The following is a 20,502-nucleotide window of genomic DNA, read 5'->3' as shown; positions in this document are numbered from 1 at the left end:
AATTTGGACGGTTCCTACGGGTCGAACGGTTCGAACGGTTCAGATGGTTCCTACGGTTCGGAGGCTCCAGAAAATTAACCAAGACACAATTTTTCATCTAAGCTTCTATAAAATGCAAAGAAAGTATTGTTTTACATAAAATTTATTGAATTTCTAAGTTTCTAGATTGATTTGAAGGATTTGGATAGTTTGTATAATTTGGACGGTTCCTACGGGTCGAACGGTTCGAACGGTTCAGATGGTTCCTACGGTTCGGAGGCTCCAGAAAATTAACCAAGACACAATTTTTCATCTAAGCTTCTATGAAATGCAAAGAAAGTATTGTTTTACATAAAATTTATTGAATTTCTAAGTTTCTAGATTGATTTGAAGGATTTGGATAGTTTGTATAATTTGGACGGTTCCTACGGGTCGAACGGTTCGAACGGTTCAGATGGTTCCTACGGTTCGGAGGCTCCAGAAAATTAACCAAGACACAATTTTTCATCTAAGCTTCTATAAAATGCAAAGAAAGTATTGTTTTACATAAAATTTATTGAATTTCTAAGTTTCTAGATTGATTTGAAGGATTTGGATAGTTTGTATAATTTGGACGGTTCCTACGGGTCGAACGGTTCGAACGGTTCAGATGGTTCCTACGGTTCGGAGGCTCCAGAAAATTAACCAAGACACAATTTTTCATCTAAGCTTCTATAAAATGCAAAGAAAGTATTGTTTTACATAAAATTTATTGAATTTCTAAGTTTCTAGATTGATTTGAAGGATTTGGATAGTTTGTATAATTTGGACGGTTCCTACGGGTCGAACGGTTCGAACGGTTCAGATGGTTCCTACGGTTCGGAGGCTCCAGAAAATTAACCAAGACACAATTTTTCATCTAAGCTTCTATAAAATACAAAGAAAGTCTTGTTTTACATCAAGTTTATTGAATTTCTAAGTTTCTAGATTAATTTGAAGGATTTAGATAGTTTGTATAATTTGGACGGTTCCTACGGGTCGAACGGTTCGAACGGTTCAGATGGTTCCTACGGTTCGGAGGCTCCAGAAAATTAACCAAGACACAATTTTTCATCTAAGCTTCTATGAAATGCAAAGAAAGTATTGTTTTACATAAAATTTATTGAATTTCTAAGTTTCTAGATTGATTTGAAGGATTTGGATAGTTTGAATAATTTGGACGGTTCCTACGGGTCGAACGGTTCGAACGGTTCAGATGGTTCCTACGGTTCGGAGGCTCCAGAAAATTAACCAAGACACAATTTTTCATCTAAGCTTCTATAAAATGCAAAGAAAGTATTGTTTTACATAAAATTTATTGAATTTCTAAGTTTCTAGATTGATTTGAAGGATTTGGATAGTTTGTATAATTTGGACGGTTCCTACGGGTCGAACGGTTCGAACGGTTCAGATGGTTCCTACGGTTCGGAGGCTCCAGAAAATTAACCAAGACACAATTTTTCATCTAAGCTTCTATGAAATGCAAAGAAAGTATTGTTTTACATAAAATTTATTGAATTTCTAAGTTTCTAGATTGATTTGAAGGATTTGGATAGTTTGTATAATTTGGACGGTTCCTACGGGTCGAACGGTTCGAACGGTTCAGATGGTTCCTACGGTTCGGAGGCTCCAGAAAATTAACCAAGACACAATTTTTCATCTAAGCTTCTATAAAATACAAAGAAAGTCTTGTTTTACATCAAGTTTATTGAATTTCTAAGTTTCTAGATTAATTTGAAGGATTTAGATAGTTTGTATAATTTGGACGGTTCCTACGGGTCGAACGGTTCGAACGGTTCAGATGGTTCCTACGGTTCGGAGGCTCCAGAAAATTAACCAAGACACAATTTTTCATCTAAGCTTCTATGAAATGCAAAGAAAGTATTGTTTTACATAAAATTTATTGAATTTCTAAGTTTCTAGATTGATTTGAAGGATTTAGATAGTTTGTATAATTTGGACGGTTCCTACGGGTCGAACGGTTCGAACGGTTCAGATGGTTCCTACGGTTCGGAGGCTCCAGAAAATTAACCAAGACACAATTTTTCATCTAAGCTTCTATAAAATACAAAGAAAGTCTTGTTTTACATCAAGTTTATTGAATTTCTAAGTTTCTAGATTAATTTGAAGGATTTGGATAGTTTGTATAATTTGGACGGTTCCTACGGGTCGAACGGTTCGAACGGTTCAGATGGTTCCTACGGTTCGGAGGCTCCAGAAAATTAACCAAGACACAATTTTTCATCTAAGCTTCTATAAAATACAAAGAAAGTCTTGTTTTACATCAAGTTTATTGAATTTCTAAGTTTCTAGATTAATTTGAAGGATTTAGATAGTTTGTATAATTTGGACGGTTCCTACGGGTCGAACGGTTCGAACGGTTCAGATGGTTCCTACGGTTCGGAGGCTCCAGAAAATTAACCAAGACACAATTTTTCATCTAAGCTTCTATAAAATGCAAAGAAAGTATTGTTTTACATAAAATTTATTGAATTTCTAAGTTTCTAGATTGATTTGAAGGATTTGGATAGTTTGTATAATTTGGACGGTTCCTACGGGTCGAACGGTTCGAACGGTTCAGATGGTTCCTACGGTTCGGAGGCTCCAGAAAATTAACCAAGACACAATTTTTCATCTAAGCTTCTATAAAATACAAAGAAAGTCTTGTTTTACATCAAGTTTATTGAATTTCTAAGTTTCTAGATTAATTTGAAGGATTTGGATAGTTTGTATAATTTGGACGGTTCCTACGGGTCGAACGGTTCGAACGGTTCAGATGGTTCCTACGGTTCGGAGGCTCCAGAAAATTAACCAAGACACAATTTTTCATCTAAGCTTCTATAAAATACAAAGAAAGTCTTGTTTTACATCAAGTTTATTGAATTTCTAAGTTTCTAGATTAATTTGAAGGATTTAGATAGTTTGTATAATTTGGACGGTTCCTACGGGTCGAACGGTTCGAACGGTTCAGATGGTTCCTACGGTTCGGAGGCTCCAGAAAATTAACCAAGACACAATTTTTCATCTAAGCTTCTATAAAATGCAAAGAAAGTATTGTTTTACATAAAATTTATTGAATTTCTAAGTTTCTAGATTGATTTGAAGGATTTGGATAGTTTGTATAATTTGGACGGTTCCTACGGGTCGAACGGTTCGAACGGTTCAGATGGTTCCTACGGTTCGGAGGCTCCAGAAAATTAACCAAGACACAATTTTTCATCTAAGCTTCTATAAAATACAAAGAAAGTCTTGTTTTACATCAAGTTTATTGAATTTCTAAGTTTCTAGATTAATTTGAAGGATTTAGATAGTTTGTATAATTTGGACGGTTCCTACGGGTCGAACGGTTCGAACGGTTCAGATGGTTCCTACGGTTCGGAGGCTCCAGAAAATTAACCAAGACACAATTTTTCATCTAAGCTTCTATAAAATACAAAGAAAGTCTTGTTTTACATCAAGTTTATTGAATTTCTAAGTTTCTAGATTAATTTGAAGGATTTAGATAGTTTGTATAATTTGGACGGTTCCTACGGGTCGAACGGTTCGAACGGTTCAGATGGTTCCTACGGTTCGGAGGCTCCAGAAAATTAACCAAGACACAATTTTTCATCTAAGCTTCTATGAAATGCAAAGAAAGTATTGTTTTACATAAAATTTATTGAATTTCTAAGTTTCTAGATTGATTTGAAGGATTTGGATAGTTTGAATAATTTGGACGGTTCCTACGGGTCGAACGGTTCGAACGGTTCAGATGGTTCCTACGGTTCGGAGGCTCCAGAAAATTAACCAAGACACAATTTTTCATCTAAGCTTCTATGAAATGCAAAGAAAGTATTGTTTTACATAAAATTTATTGAATTTCTAAGTTTCTAGATTGATTTGAAGGATTTAGATAGTTTGTATAATTTGGACGGTTCCTACGGGTCGAACGGTTCGAACGGTTCAGATGGTTCCTACGGTTCGGAGGCTCCAGAAAATTAACCAAGACACAATTTTTCATCTAAGCTTCTATAAAATACAAAGAAAGTCTTGTTTTACATCAAGTTTATTGAATTTCTAAGTTTCTAGATTAATTTGAAGGATTTGGATAGTTTGTATAATTTGGACGGTTCCTACGGGTCGAACGGTTCGAACGGTTCAGATGGTTCCTACGGTTCGGAGGCTCCAGAAAATTAACCAAGACACAATTTTTCATCTAAGCTTCTATAAAATACAAAGAAAGTCTTGTTTTACATCAAGTTTATTGAATTTCTAAGTTTCTAGATTAATTTGAAGGATTTAGATAGTTTGTATAATTTGGACGGTTCCTACGGGTCGAACGGTTCGAACGGTTCAGATGGTTCCTACGGTTCGGAGGCTCCAGAAAATTAACCAAGACACAATTTTTCATCTAAGCTTCTATGAAATGCAAAGAAAGTATTGTTTTACATAAAATTTATTGAATTTCTAAGTTTCTAGATTGATTTGAAGGATTTGGATAGTTTGAATAATTTGGACGGTTCCTACGGGTCGAACGGTTCGAACGGTTCAGATGGTTCCTACGGTTCGGAGGCTCCAGAAAATTAACCAAGACACAATTTTTCATCTAAGCTTCTATAAAATGCAAAGAAAGTATTGTTTTACATAAAATTTATTGAATTTCTAAGTTTCTAGATTGATTTGAAGGATTTGGATAGTTTGTATAATTTGGACGGTTCCTACGGGTCGAACGGTTCGAACGGTTCAGATGGTTCCTACGGTTCGGAGGCTCCAGAAAATTAACCAAGACACAATTTTTCATCTAAGCTTCTATAAAATACAAAGAAAGTCTTGTTTTACATCAAGTTTATTGAATTTCTAAGTTTCTAGATTAATTTGAAGGATTTAGATAGTTTGTATAATTTGGACGGTTCCTACGGGTCGAACGGTTCGAACGGTTCAGATGGTTCCTACGGTTCGGAGGCTCCAGAAAATTAACCAAGACACAATTTTTCATCTAAGCTTCTATAAAATGCAAAGAAAGTATTGTTTTACATAAAATTTATTGAATTTCTAAGTTTCTAGATTGATTTGAAGGATTTGGATAGTTTGTATAATTTGGACGGTTCCTACGGGTCGAACGGTTCGAACGGTTCAGATGGTTCCTACGGTTCGGAGGCTCCAGAAAATTAACCAAGACACAATTTTTCATCTAAGCTTCTATAAAATACAAAGAAAGTCTTGTTTTACATCAAGTTTATTGAATTTCTAAGTTTCTAGATTAATTTGAAGGATTTAGATAGTTTGTATAATTTGGACGGTTCCTACGGGTCGAACGGTTCGAACGGTTCAGATGGTTCCTACGGTTCGGAGGCTCCAGAAAATTAACCAAGACACAATTTTTCATCTAAGCTTCTATAAAATGCAAAGAAAGTATTGTTTTACATAAAATTTATTGAATTTCTAAGTTTCTAGATTGATTTGAAGGATTTGGATAGTTTGTATAATTTGGACGGTTCCTACGGGTCGAACGGTTCGAACGGTTCAGATGGTTCCTACGGTTCGGAGGCTCCAGAAAATTAACCAAGACACAATTTTTCATCTAAGCTTCTATGAAATGCAAAGAAAGTATTGTTTTACATAAAATTTATTGAATTTCTAAGTTTCTAGATTGATTTGAAGGATTTGGATAGTTTGTATAATTTGGACGGTTCCTACGGGTCGAACGGTTCGAACGGTTCAGATGGTTCCTACGGTTCGGAGGCTCCAGAAAATTAACCAAGACACAATTTTTCATCTAAGCTTCTATAAAATACAAAGAAAGTCTTGTTTTACATCAAGTTTATTGAATTTCTAAGTTTCTAGATTAATTTGAAGGATTTGGATAGTTTGTATAATTTGGACGGTTCCTACGGGTCGAACGGTTCGAACGGTTCAGATGGTTCCTACGGTTCGGAGGCTCCAGAAAATTAACCAAGACACAATTTTTCATCTAAGCTTCTATGAAATGCAAAGAAAGTATTGTTTTACATAAAATTTATTGAATTTCTAAGTTTCTAGATTGATTTGAAGGATTTGGATAGTTTGTATAATTTGGACGGTTCCTACGGGTCGAACGGTTCGAACGGTTCAGATGGTTCCTACGGTTCGGAGGCTCCAGAAAATTAACCAAGACACAATTTTTCATCTAAGCTTCTATAAAATACAAAGAAAGTCTTGTTTTACATAAAATTTATTGAATTTCTAAGTTTCTAGATTGATTTGAAGGATTTGGATAGTTTGTATAATTTGGACGGTTCCTACGGGTCGAACGGTTCGAACGGTTCAGATGGTTCCTACGGTTCGGAGGCTCCAGAAAATTAACCAAGACACAATTTTTCATCTAAGCTTCTATAAAATACAAAGAAAGTCTTGTTTTACATCAAGTTTATTGAATTTCTAAGTTTCTAGATTAATTTGAAGGATTTAGATAGTTTGTATAATTTGGACGGTTCCTACGGGTCGAACGGTTCGAACGGTTCAGATGGTTCCTACGGTTCGGAGGCTCCAGAAAATTAACCAAGACACAATTTTTCATCTAAGCTTCTATGAAATGCAAAGAAAGTATTGTTTTACATAAAATTTATTGAATTTCTAAGTTTCTAGATTGATTTGAAGGATTTGGATAGTTTGAATAATTTGGACGGTTCCTACGGGTCGAACGGTTCGAACGGTTCAGATGGTTCCTACGGTTCGGAGGCTCCAGAAAATTAACCAAGACACAATTTTTCATCTAAGCTTCTATAAAATGCAAAGAAAGTATTGTTTTACATAAAATTTATTGAATTTCTAAGTTTCTAGATTGATTTGAAGGATTTGGATAGTTTGTATAATTTGGACGGTTCCTACGGGTCGAACGGTTCGAACGGTTCAGATGGTTCCTACGGTTCGGAGGCTCCAGAAAATTAACCAAGACACAATTTTTCATCTAAGCTTCTATAAAATACAAAGAAAGTCTTGTTTTACATCAAGTTTATTGAATTTCTAAGTTTCTAGATTAATTTGAAGGATTTAGATAGTTTGTATAATTTGGACGGTTCCTACGGGTCGAACGGTTCGAACGGTTCAGATGGTTCCTACGGTTCGGAGGCTCCAGAAAATTAACCAAGACACAATTTTTCATCTAAGCTTCTATAAAATACAAAGAAAGTCTTGTTTTACATCAAGTTTATTGAATTTCTAAGTTTCTAGATTAATTTGAAGGATTTAGATAGTTTGTATAATTTGGACGGTTCCTACGGGTCGAACGGTTCGAACGGTTCAGATGGTTCCTACGGTTCGGAGGCTCCAGAAAATTAAACAAGACACAATTTTTCATCTAAGCTTCTATAAAATACAAAGAAAGTCTTGTTTTACATCAAGTTTATTGAATTTCTAAGTTTCTAGATTAATTTGAAGGATTTAGATAGTTTGTATAATTTGGACGGTTCCTACGGGTCGAACGGTTCGAACGGTTCAGATGGTTCCTACGGTTCGGAGGCTCCAGAAAATTAACCAAGACACAATTTTTCATCTAAGCTTCTATGAAATGCAAAGAAAGTATTGTTTTACATAAAATTTATTGAATTTCTAAGTTTCTAGATTGATTTGAAGGATTTGGATAGTTTGAATAATTTGGACGGTTCCTACGGGTCGAACGGTTCGAACGGTTCAGATGGTTCCTACGGTTCGGAGGCTCCAGAAAATTAACCAAGACACAATTTTTCATCTAAGCTTCTATAAAATACAAAGAAAGTCTTGTTTTACATCAAGTTTATTGAATTTCTAAGTTTCTAGATTAATTTGAAGGATTTAGATAGTTTGTATAATTTGGACGGTTCCTACGGGTCGAACGGTTCGAACGGTTCAGATGGTTCCTACGGTTCGGAGGCTCCAGAAAATTAACCAAGACACAATTTTTCATCTAAGCTTCTATGAAATGCAAAGAAAGTATTGTTTTACATAAAATTTATTGAATTTCTAAGTTTCTAGATTGATTTGAAGGATTTGGATAGTTTGTATAATTTGGACGGTTCCTACGGGTCGAACGGTTCGAACGGTTCAGATGGTTCCTACGGTTCGGAGGCTCCAGAAAATTAACCAAGACACAATTTTTCATCTAAGCTTCTATAAAATACAAAGAAAGTCTTGTTTTACATCAAGTTTATTGAATTTCTAAGTTTCTAGATTAATTTGAAGGATTTAGATAGTTTGTATAATTTGGACGGTTCCTACGGGTCGAACGGTTCGAACGGTTCAGATGGTTCCTACGGTTCGGAGGCTCCAGAAAATTAACCAAGACACAATTTTTCATCTAAGCTTCTATAAATACAAAGAAAGTCTTGTTTTACATCAAGTTTATTGAATTTCTAAGTTTCTAGATTAATTTGAAGGATTTGGATAGTTTGTATAATTTGGACGGTTCCTACGGGTCGAACGGTTCGAACGGTTCAGATGGTTCCTACGGTTCGGAGGCTCCAGAAAATTAACCAAGACACAATTTTTCATCTAAGCTTCTATAAAATACAAAGAAAGTCTTGTTTTACATCAAGTTTATTGAATTTCTAAGTTTCTAGATTAATTTGAAGGATTTAGATAGTTTGTATAATTTGGACGGTTCCTACGGGTCGAACGGTTCGAACGGTTCAGATGGTTCCTACGGTTCGGAGGCTCCAGAAAATTAACCAAGACACAATTTTTCATCTAAGCTTCTATGAAATGCAAAGAAAGTATTGTTTTACATAAAATTTATTGAATTTCTAAGTTTCTAGATTGATTTGAAGGATTTGGATAGTTTGAATAATTTGGACGGTTCCTACGGGTCGAACGGTTCGAACGGTTCAGATGGTTCCTACGGTTCGGAGGCTCCAGAAAATTAACCAAGACACAATTTTTCATCTAAGCTTCTATAAAATACAAAGAAAGTCTTGTTTTACATCAAGTTTATTGAATTTCTAAGTTTCTAGATTAATTTGAAGGATTTAGATAGTTTGTATAATTTGGACGGTTCCTACGGGTCGAACGGTTCGAACGGTTCAGATGGTTCCTACGGTTCGGAGGCTCCAGAAAATTAACCAAGACACAATTTTTCATCTAAGCTTCTATGAAATGCAAAGAAAGTATTGTTTTACATAAAATTTATTGAATTTCTAAGTTTCTAGATTGATTTGAAGGATTTGGATAGTTTGAATAATTTGGACGGTTCCTACGGGTCGAACGGTTCGAACGGTTCAGATGGTTCCTACGGTTCGGAGGCTCCAGAAAATTAACCAAGACACAATTTTTCATCTAAGCTTCTATAAAATGCAAAGAAAGTATTGTTTTACATAAAATTTATTGAATTTCTAAGTTTCTAGATTGATTTGAAGGATTTGGATAGTTTGTATAATTTGGACGGTTCCTACGGGTCGAACGGTTCGAACGGTTCAGATGGTTCCTACGGTTCGGAGGCTCCAGAAAATTAACCAAGACACAATTTTTCATCTAAGCTTCTATAAAATACAAAGAAAGTCTTGTTTTACATCAAGTTTATTGAATTTCTAAGTTTCTAGATTAATTTGAAGGATTTAGATAGTTTGTATAATTTGGACGGTTCCTACGGGTCGAACGGTTCGAACGGTTCAGATGGTTCCTACGGTTCGGAGGCTCCAGAAAATTAACCAAGACACAATTTTTCATCTAAGCTTCTATGAAATGCAAAGAAAGTATTGTTTTACATAAAATTTATTGAATTTCTAAGTTTCTAGATTGATTTGAAGGATTTGGATAGTTTGTATAATTTGGACGGTTCCTACGGGTCGAACGGTTCGAACGGTTCAGATGGTTCCTACGGTTCGGAGGCTCCAGAAAATTAACCAAGACACAATTTTTCATCTAAGCTTCTATGAAATGCAAAGAAAGTATTGTTTTACATAAAATTTATTGAATTTCTAAGTTTCTAGATTGATTTGAAGGATTTGGATAGTTTGTATAATTTGGACGGTTCCTACGGGTCGAACGGTTCGAACGGTTCAGATGGTTCCTACGGTTCGGAGGCTCCAGAAAATTAACCAAGACACAATTTTTCATCTAAGCTTCTATAAAATGCAAAGAAAGTATTGTTTTACATAAAATTTATTGAATTTCTAAGTTTCTAGATTGATTTGAAGGATTTGGATAGTTTGTATAATTTGGACGGTTCCTACGGGTCGAACGGTTCGAACGGTTCAGATGGTTCCTACGGTTCGGAGGCTCCAGAAAATTAACCAAGACACAATTTTTCATCTAAGCTTCTATAAAATACAAAGAAAGTCTTGTTTTACATCAAGTTTATTGAATTTCTAAGTTTCTAGATTAATTTGAAGGATTTAGATAGTTTGTATAATTTGGACGGTTCCTACGGGTCGAACGGTTCGAACGGTTCAGATGGTTCCTACGGTTCGGAGGCTCCAGAAAATTAACCAAGACACAATTTTTCATCTAAGCTTCTATGAAATGCAAAGAAAGTATTGTTTTACATAAAATTTATTGAATTTCTAAGTTTCTAGATTGATTTGAAGGATTTGGATAGTTTGAATAATTTGGACGGTTCCTACGGGTCGAACGGTTCGAACGGTTCAGATGGTTCCTACGGTTCGGAGGCTCCAGAAAATTAACCAAGACACAATTTTTCATCTAAGCTTCTATAAAATGCAAAGAAAGTATTGTTTTACATAAAATTTATTGAATTTCTAAGTTTCTAGATTGATTTGAAGGATTTGGATAGTTTGTATAATTTGGACGGTTCCTACGGGTCGAACGGTTCGAACGGTTCAGATGGTTCCTACGGTTCGGAGGCTCCAGAAAATTAACCAAGACACAATTTTTCATCTAAGCTTCTATAAAATACAAAGAAAGTCTTGTTTTACATCAAGTTTATTGAATTTCTAAGTTTCTAGATTAATTTGAAGGATTTAGATAGTTTGTATAATTTGGACGGTTCCTACGGGTCGAACGGTTCGAACGGTTCAGATGGTTCCTACGGTTCGGAGGCTCCAGAAAATTAACCAAGACACAATTTTTCATCTAAGCTTCTATAAAATGCAAAGAAAGTATTGTTTTACATAAAATTTATTGAATTTCTAAGTTTCTAGATTGATTTGAAGGATTTGGATAGTTTGTATAATTTGGACGGTTCCTACGGGTCGAACGGTTCGAACGGTTCAGATGGTTCCTACGGTTCGGAGGCTCCAGAAAATTAACCAAGACACAATTTTTCATCTAAGCTTCTATGAAATGCAAAGAAAGTATTGTTTTACATAAAATTTATTGAATTTCTAAGTTTCTAGATTGATTTGAAGGATTTGGATAGTTTGTATAATTTGGACGGTTCCTACGGGTCGAACGGTTCGAACGGTTCAGATGGTTCCTACGGTTCGGAGGCTCCAGAAAATTAACCAAGACACAATTTTTCATCTAAGCTTCTATAAAATACAAAGAAAGTCTTGTTTTACATCAAGTTTATTGAATTTCTAAGTTTCTAGATTAATTTGAAGGATTTAGATAGTTTGAATAATTTGGACGGTTCCTACGGGTCGAACGGTTCGAACGGTTCAGATGGTTCCTACGGTTCGGAGGCTCCAGAAAATTAACCAAGACACAATTTTTCATCTAAGCTTCTATAAAATGCAAAGAAAGTATTGTTTTACATAAAATTTATTGAATTTCTAAGTTTCTAGATTGATTTGAAGGATTTGGATAGTTTGTATAATTTGGACGGTTCCTACGGGTCGAACGGTTCGAACGGTTCAGATGGTTCCTACGGTTCGGAGGCTCCAGAAAATTAACCAAGACACAATTTTTCATCTAAGCTTCTATAAAATACAAAGAAAGTCTTGTTTTACATCAAGTTTATTGAATTTCTAAGTTTCTAGATTAATTTGAAGGATTTAGATAGTTTGTATAATTTGGACGGTTCCTACGGGTCGAACGGTTCGAACGGTTCAGATGGTTCCTACGGTTCGGAGGCTCCAGAAAATTAACCAAGACACAATTTTTCATCTAAGCTTCTATGAAATGCAAAGAAAGTATTGTTTTACATAAAATTTATTGAATTTCTAAGTTTCTAGATTGATTTGAAGGATTTGGATAGTTTGTATAATTTGGACGGTTCCTACGGTTCGAACGGTTCGAACGGTTCAGATGGTTCCTACGGTTCGGAGGCTCCAGAAAATTAACCAAGACACAATTTTTCATCTAAGCTTCTATAAAATGCAAAGAAAGTATTGTTTTACATAAAATTTATTGAATTTCTAAGTTTCTAGATTGATTTGAAGGATTTGGATAGTTTGTATAATTTGGACGGTTCCTACGGGTCGAACGGTTCGAACGGTTCAGATGGTTCCTACGGTTCGGAGGCTCCAGAAAATTAACCAAGACACAATTTTTCATCTAAGCTTCTATGAAATGCAAAGAAAGTATTGTTTTACATAAAATTTATTGAATTTCTAAGTTTCTAGATTGATTTGAAGGATTTGGATAGTTTGTATAATTTGGACGGTTCCTACGGTTCGAACGGTTCAGATGGTTCCTACGGTTCGGAGGCTCCAGAAAATTAACCAAGACACAATTTTTCATCTAAGCTTCTATGAAATGCAAAGAAAGTATTGTTTTACATAAAATTTATTGAATTTCTAAGTTTCTAGATTGATTTGAAGGATTTGGATAGTTTGTATAATTTGGACGGTTCCTACGGTTCGAACGGTTCAGATGGTTCCTACGGTTCGGAGGCTCCAGAAAATTAACCAAGACACAATTTTTCATCTAAGCTTCTATGAAATGCAAAGAAAGTCTTGTTTTACATAAAATTTATTGAATTTCTTAGTTTCTAGATTGATTTGAAGGATTTGGATAGTTTATATAATTTGGACGGTTCCTACGGTTCGAACGGTTCGAACGGTTTAGATGGTTCCTACGGTTCGGAGGCTCCAGAAAATTAACCAAGACACAATTTTTCATCTAAGCTTCTATGAAATGCAAAGAAAGTATTGTTTTACATAAAATTTATTGAATTTCTAAGTTTCTAGATTGATTTGAAGGATTTGGATAGTTTGTATAATTTGGACGGTTCCTACGGTTCGAACGGTTCAGATGGTTCCTACGGTTCGGAGGCTCCAGAAAATTAACCAAGACACAATTTTTCATCTAAGCTTCTATGAAATGCAAAGAAAGTATTGTTTTACATAAAATTTCTAAGTTTCTAGATTGATTTGAAGGATTTGGATAGTTTATATAATTTGGACGGTTCCTACGGTTCGAACGGTTCGAACGGTTCAGATGGTTCCTACGGTTCGGAGGCTCCAGAAAATTAACCAAGACACAATTTTTCATCTAAGCTTCTATGAAATGCAAAGAAAGTCTTGTTTTACATAAAATTTATTAAATTTCTTAGTTTCTAGATTGATTTGAAGGATTTGGATAGTTTATATAATTTGGACGGTTCCTACGGTTCGAACGGTTCGAACGGTTTAGATGGTTCCTACGGTTCGGAGGCTCCAGAAAATTAACCAAGACACAATTTTTCATCTAAGCTTCTATGAAATGCAAAGAAAGTATTGTTTTACATAAAATTTATTGAATTTCTAAGTTTCTAGATTGATTTGAAGGATTTGGATAGTTTGTATAATTTGGACGGTTCCTACGGTTCGAACGGTTCGAACGGTTCAGATGGTTCCTACGGTTCGGAGGCTCCAGAAAATTAACCAAGACACAATTTTTCATCTAAGCTTCTATAAAATGCAAAGAAAGTATTGTTTTACATAAAATTTATTGAATTTCTAAGTTTCTAGATTGATTTGAAGGATTTGGATAGTTTGTATAATTTGGACGGTTCCTACGGGTCGAACGGTTCGAACGGTTCAGATGGTTCCTACGGTTCGGAGGCTCCAGAAAATTAACCAAGACACAATTTTTCATCTAAGCTTCTATGAAATGCAAAGAAAGTATTGTTTTACATAAAATTTATTGAATTTCTAAGTTTCTAGATTGATTTGAAGGATTTGGATAGTTTGTATAATTTGGACGGTTCCTACGGTTCGAACGGTTCAGATGGTTCCTACGGTTCGGAGGCTCCAGAAAATTAACCAAGACACAATTTTTCATCTAAGCTTCTATGAAATGCAAAGAAAGTATTGTTTTACATAAAATTTATTGAATTTCTAAGTTTCTAGATTGATTTGAAGGATTTGGATAGTTTGTATAATTTGGACGGTTCCTACGGTTCGAACGGTTCAGATGGTTCCTACGGTTCGGAGGCTCCAGAAAATTAACCAAGACACAATTTTTCATCTAAGCTTCTATGAAATGCAAAGAAAGTCTTGTTTTACATAAAATTTATTGAATTTCTTAGTTTCTAGATTGATTTGAAGGATTTGGATAGTTTATATAATTTGGACGGTTCCTACGGTTCGAACGGTTCGAACGGTTCAGATGGTTCCTACGGTTCGGAGGCTCCAGAAAATTAACCAAGACACAATTTTTCATCTAAGCTTCTATGAAATGCAAAGAAAGTCTTGTTTTACATAAAATTTATTGAATTTCTTAGTTTCTAGATTGATTTGAAGGATTTGGATAGTTTATATAATTTGGACGGTTCCTACGGTTCGAACGGTTCGAACGGTTTAGATGGTTCCTACGGTTCGGAGGCTCCAGAAAATTAACCAAGACACAATTTTTCATCTAAGCTTCTATGAAATGCAAAGAAAGTATTGTTTGACATAAAATTTATTGAATTTCTAAGTTTCTAGATTGATTTGAAGGATTTGGATAGTTTATATAATTTGGACGGTTCCTACGGTTCGAACGGTTCGAACGGTTCAGATGGTTCCTACGGTTCGGAGGCTCCAGAAAATTAACCAAGACACAATTTTTCATCTAAGCTTCTATGAAATGCAAAGAAAGTATTGTTTTACACTAAATTTATTGAATTTCTAAGTTTCTAGATTGATTTGAAGGATTTAGATAGTTTGTATAATTTGGACGGTTCCTACGGTTCGAACGGTTCAGATGGTTCCTACGGTTCGGAGGCTCCAGAAAATTAACCAAGACACAATTTTTCATCTAAGCTTCTATGAAATGCAAAGAAAGTATTGTTTTACATAAAATTTATTGAATTTCTAAGTTTCTAGATTGATTTGAAGGATTTGGATAGTTTATATAATTCGGACGGTTCCTACGGTTCGAACGGTTCGAACGGTTCGAACGGTTCAGATGGTTCCTACGGTTCGGAGGCTCCAGAAAATTAACCAAGACACAATTTTTCATCTAAGCTTCTATGAAATGCAAAGAAAGTATTGTTTTACATAAAATTTCTAAGTTTCTAGATTGATTTGAAGGATTTGGATAGTTTATATAATTTGGACGGTTCCTACGGTTCGAACGGTTCGAACGGTTCAGATGGTTCCTACGGTTCGGAGGCTCCAGAAAATTAACCAAGACACAATTTTTCATCTAAGCTTCTATGAAATGCAAAGAAAGTCTTGTTTTACATAAAATTTATTAAATTTCTTAGTTTCTAGATTGATTTGAAGGATTTGGATAGTTTATATAATTTGGACGGTTCCTACGGTTCGAACGGTTCGAACGGTTTAGATGGTTCCTACGGTTCGGAGGCTCCAGAAAATTAACCAAGACACAATTTTTCATCTAAGCTTCTATGAAATGCAAAGAAAGTATTGTTTTACATAAAATTTATTGAATTTCTAAGTTTCTAGATTGATTTGAAGGATTTGGATAGTTTGTATAATTTGGACGGTTCCTACGGTTCGAACGGTTCGAACGGTTCAGATGGTTCCTACGGTTCGGAGGCTCCAGAAAATTAACCAAGACACAATTTTTCATCTAAGCTTCTATAAAATGCAAAGAAAGTATTGTTTTACATAAAATTTATTGAATTTCTAAGTTTCTAGATTGATTTGAAGGATTTGGATAGTTTGTATAATTTGGACGGTTCCTACGGGTCGAACGGTTCGAACGGTTCAGATGGTTCCTACGGTTCGGAGGCTCCAGAAAATTAACCAAGACACAATTTTTCATCTAAGCTTCTATGAAATGCAAAGAAAGTATTGTTTTACATAAAATTTATTGAATTTCTAAGTTTCTAGATTGATTTGAAGGATTTGGATAGTTTGTATAATTTGGACGGTTCCTACGGTTCGAACGGTTCAGATGGTTCCTACGGTTCGGAGGCTCCAGAAAATTAACCAAGACACAATTTTTCATCTAAGCTTCTATGAAATGCAAAGAAAGTATTGTTTTACATAAAATTTATTGAATTTCTAAGTTTCTAGATTGATTTGAAGGATTTGGATAGTTTGTATAATTTGGACGGTTCCTACGGTTCGAACGGTTCAGATGGTTCCTACGGTTCGGAGGCTCCAGAAAATTAACCAAGACACAATTTTTCATCTAAGCTTCTATGAAATGCAAAGAAAGTCTTGTTTTACATAAAATTTATTGAATTTCTTAGTTTCTAGATTGATTTGAAGGATTTGGATAGTTTATATAATTTGGACGGTTCCTACGGTTCGAACGGTTCGAACGGTTCAGATGGTTCCTACGGTTCGGAGGCTCCAGAAAATTAACCAAGACACAATTTTTCATCTAAGCTTCTATGAAATGCAAAGAAAGTCTTGTTTTACATAAAATTTATTGAATTTCTTAGTTTCTAGATTGATTTGAAGGATTTGGATAGTTTATATAATTTGGACGGTTCCTACGGTTCGAACGGTTCGAACGGTTTAGATGGTTCCTACGGTTCGGAGGCTCCAGAAAATTAACCAAGACACAATTTTTCATCTAAGCTTCTATGAAATGCAAAGAAAGTATTGTTTGACATAAAATTTATTGAATTTCTAAGTTTCTAGATTGATTTGAAGGATTTGGATAGTTTATATAATTTGGACGGTTCCTACGGTTCGAACGGTTCGAACGGTTCAGATGGTTCCTACGGTTCGGAGGCTCCAGAAAATTAACCAAGACACAATTTTTCATCTAAGCTTCTATGAAATGCAAAGAAAGTATTGTTTTACACTAAATTTATTGAATTTCTAAGTTTCTAGATTGATTTGAAGGATTTAGATAGTTTGTATAATTTGGACGGTTCCTACGGTTCGAACGGTTCAGATGGTTCCTACGGTTCGGAGGCTCCAGAAAATTAACCAAGACACAATTTTTCATCTAAGCTTCTATGAAATGCAAAGAAAGTATTGTTTTACATAAAATTTATTGAATTTCTAAGTTTCTAGATTGATTTGAAGGATTTGGATAGTTTATATAATTCGGACGGTTCCTACGGTTCGAACGGTTCGAACGGTTCGAACGGTTCAGATGGTTCCTACGGTTCGGAGGCTCCAGAAAATTAACCAAGACACAATTTTTCATCTAAGCTTCTATGAAATGCAAAGAAAGTATTGTTTTACATAAAATTTATTGAATTTCTAAGTTTCTAGATTGATTTGAAGGATTTGGATAGTTTGTATAATTTGGACGGTTCCTACGGTTCGAACGGTTCGAACGGTTCAGATGGTTCCTACGGTTCGGAGGCTCCAGAAAATTAACCAAGACACAATTTTTCATCTAAGCTTCTATGAAATGCAAAGAAAGTATTGCTTTACACAAAATTTATTGAATTTCTAAGTTTCTAGATTGATTTGAAGGATTTAGATAGTTTGTATAATTTGGACGGTTCCTACGGTTCGAACGGTTCAGATGGTTCCTACGGTTCGGAGGCTCCAGAAAATTAACCAAGACACAATTTTTCATCTAAGCTTCTATGAAATGCAAAGAAAGTATTGTTTTACATAAAATTTATTGAATTTCTAAGTTTCTAGATTGATTTGAAGGATTTGGATAGTTTATATAATTCGGACGGTTCCTACGGTTCGAACGGTTCGAACGGTTCGAACGGTTCAGATGGTTCCTACGGTTCGGAGGCTCCAGAAAATTAACCAAGACACAATTTTTCATCTAAGCTTCTATGAAATGCAAAGAAAGTATTGTTTTACATAAAATTTATTGAATTTCTAAGTTTCTAGATTGATTTGAAGGATTTGGATAGTTTATATAATTTGGACGGTTCCTACGGTTCGAACGGTTCGAACGGTTCAGATGGTTCCTACGGTTCGGAGGCTCCAGAAAATTAACCAAGACACAATTTTTCATCTAAGCTTCTATGAAATGCAAAGAAAGTATTGTTTTACATAAAATTTATTGAATTTCTAAGTTTCTAGATTGATTTGAAGGATTTGGATAGTTTATATAATTTGGACGGTTCCTACGGTTCGAACGGTTCGAACGGTTCAGATGGTTCCTACGGTTCGGAGGCTCCAGAAAATTAACCAAGACACAATTTTTCATCTAAGCTTCTATGAAATGCAAAGAAAGTATTGTTTTACATAAAATTTATTGAATTTCTAAGTTTCTAGATTGATTTGAAGGATTTGGATAGTTTATATAATTTGGACGGTTCCTACGGTTCGAACGGTTCGAACGGTTCGAACGGTTCAGATGGTTCCTACGGTTCGGAGGCTCCAGAAAATTAACCAAGACACAATTTTTCATCTAAGCTTCTATGAAATGCAAAGAAAGTATTGTTTTACATAAAATTTATTGAATTTCTAAGTTTCTAGATTGATTTGAAGGATTTGGATAGTTTATATAATTTGGACGGTTCCTACGGTTCGAACGGTTCGAACGGTTCAGATGGTTCCTACGGTTCGGAGGCTCCAGAAAATTAACCAAGACACAATTTTTCATCTAAGCTTCTATGAAATGCAAAGAAAGTATTGTTTTACATAAAATTTATTGAATTTCTAAGTTTCTAGATTGAATTGAAGGATTTGGATAGTTTATATAATTCGGACGGTTCCTACGGTTCGAACGGTTCGAACGGTTTAGATGGTTCCTACGGTTCGGAGGCTCCAGAAAATTAACCAAGACACAATTTTTCATCTAAGCTTCTATGAAATGCAAAGAAAGTATTGTTTGACATAAAATTTATTGAATTTCTAAGTTTCTAGATTGATTTGAAGGATTTGGATAGTTTGTATAATTTGGACGGTTCCTACGGTTCGAACGGTTCGAACGGTTCAGATGGTTCCTACGGTTCGGAGGCTCCAGAAAATTAACCAAGACACAATTTTTCATCTAAGCTTCTATGAAATGCAAAGAAAGTATTGTTTGACATAAAATTTATTGAATTTCTAAGTTTCTAGATTGATTTGAAGGATTTGGATAGATTATATAATTTGGACGGTTCCTACGGTTCGAACGGTTCGAACGGTTCAGATGGTTCCTACGGTTCGGAGGCTCCAGAAAATTAACCAAGACACAATTTTTCATCTAAGCTTCTATGAAATGCAAAGAAAGTATTGTTTGACATAAAATTTATTGAATTTCTAAGTTTCTAGATTGATTTGAAGGATTTGGATAGTTTGTATAATTTGGACGGTTCCTACGGTTCGAACGGTTCGAACGGTTCGAACGGTTCAGATGGTTCCTACGGTTCGGAGGCTCCAGAAAATTAACCAAGACACAATTTTTCATCTAAGCTTCTATGAAATGCAAAGAAAGTATTGTTTTACATAAAATTTATTGAATTTCTAAGTTTCTAGATTGAATTGAAGGATTTGGATAGTTTATATAATTCGGACGGTTCCTACGGTTCGAACGGTTCGAACGGTTTAGATGGTTCCTACGGTTCGGAGGCTCCAGAAAATTAACCAAGACACAACTTTTCATCTAAGCTTCTATGAAATGCAAAGAAAGTATTGTTTGACATAAAATTTATTGAATTTCTAAGTTTCTAGATTGATTTGAAGGATTTGGATAGTTTGTATAATTTGGACGGTTCCTACGGTTCGAACGGTTCGAACGGTTCAGATGGTTCCTACGGTTCGGAGGCTCCAGAAAATTAACCAAGACACAATTTTTCATCTAAGCTTCTATGAAATGCAAAGAAAGTATTGTTTGACATAAAATTTATTGAATTTCTAAGTTTCTAGATTGATTTGAAGGATTTGGATAGATTATATAATTTGGACGGTTCCTACGGTTCGAACGGTTCGAACGGTTCAGATGGTTCCTACGGTTCGGAGGCTCCAGAAAATTAACCAAGACACAATTTTTCATCTAAGCTTCTATGAAATGCAAAGAAAGTATTGTTTTACATAAAATTTATTGAATTTCTAAGTTTCTAGATTGATTTGAAGGATTTGGATAGTTTATATAATTCGGACGGTTCCTACGGTTCGAACGGTTCGAACGGTTCGAACGGTTCAGATGGTTCCTACGGTTCGGAGGCTCCAGAAAATTAACCAAGACACAATTTTTCATCTAAGCTTCTATGAAATGCAAAGAAAGTATTGTTTTACATAAAATTTATTGAATTTCTAAGTTTCTAGATTGATTTGAAGGATTTGGATAGTTTATATAATTTGGACGGTTCCTACGGTTCGAACGGTTCAGATGGTTCCTACGGTTCGGAGGCTCCAGAAAATTAACCAAGACACAATT

This window comes from Uranotaenia lowii, chromosome 1, assembly GCF_029784155.1.
Source record: "Uranotaenia lowii strain MFRU-FL chromosome 1, ASM2978415v1, whole genome shotgun sequence".
NCBI classification, from domain to species: domain Eukaryota; kingdom Metazoa; phylum Arthropoda; class Insecta; order Diptera; family Culicidae; genus Uranotaenia; species Uranotaenia lowii.
The sequence above is the reverse complement of the archived record's forward strand: the minus strand, read 5'-3'. Positions refer to the sequence as shown.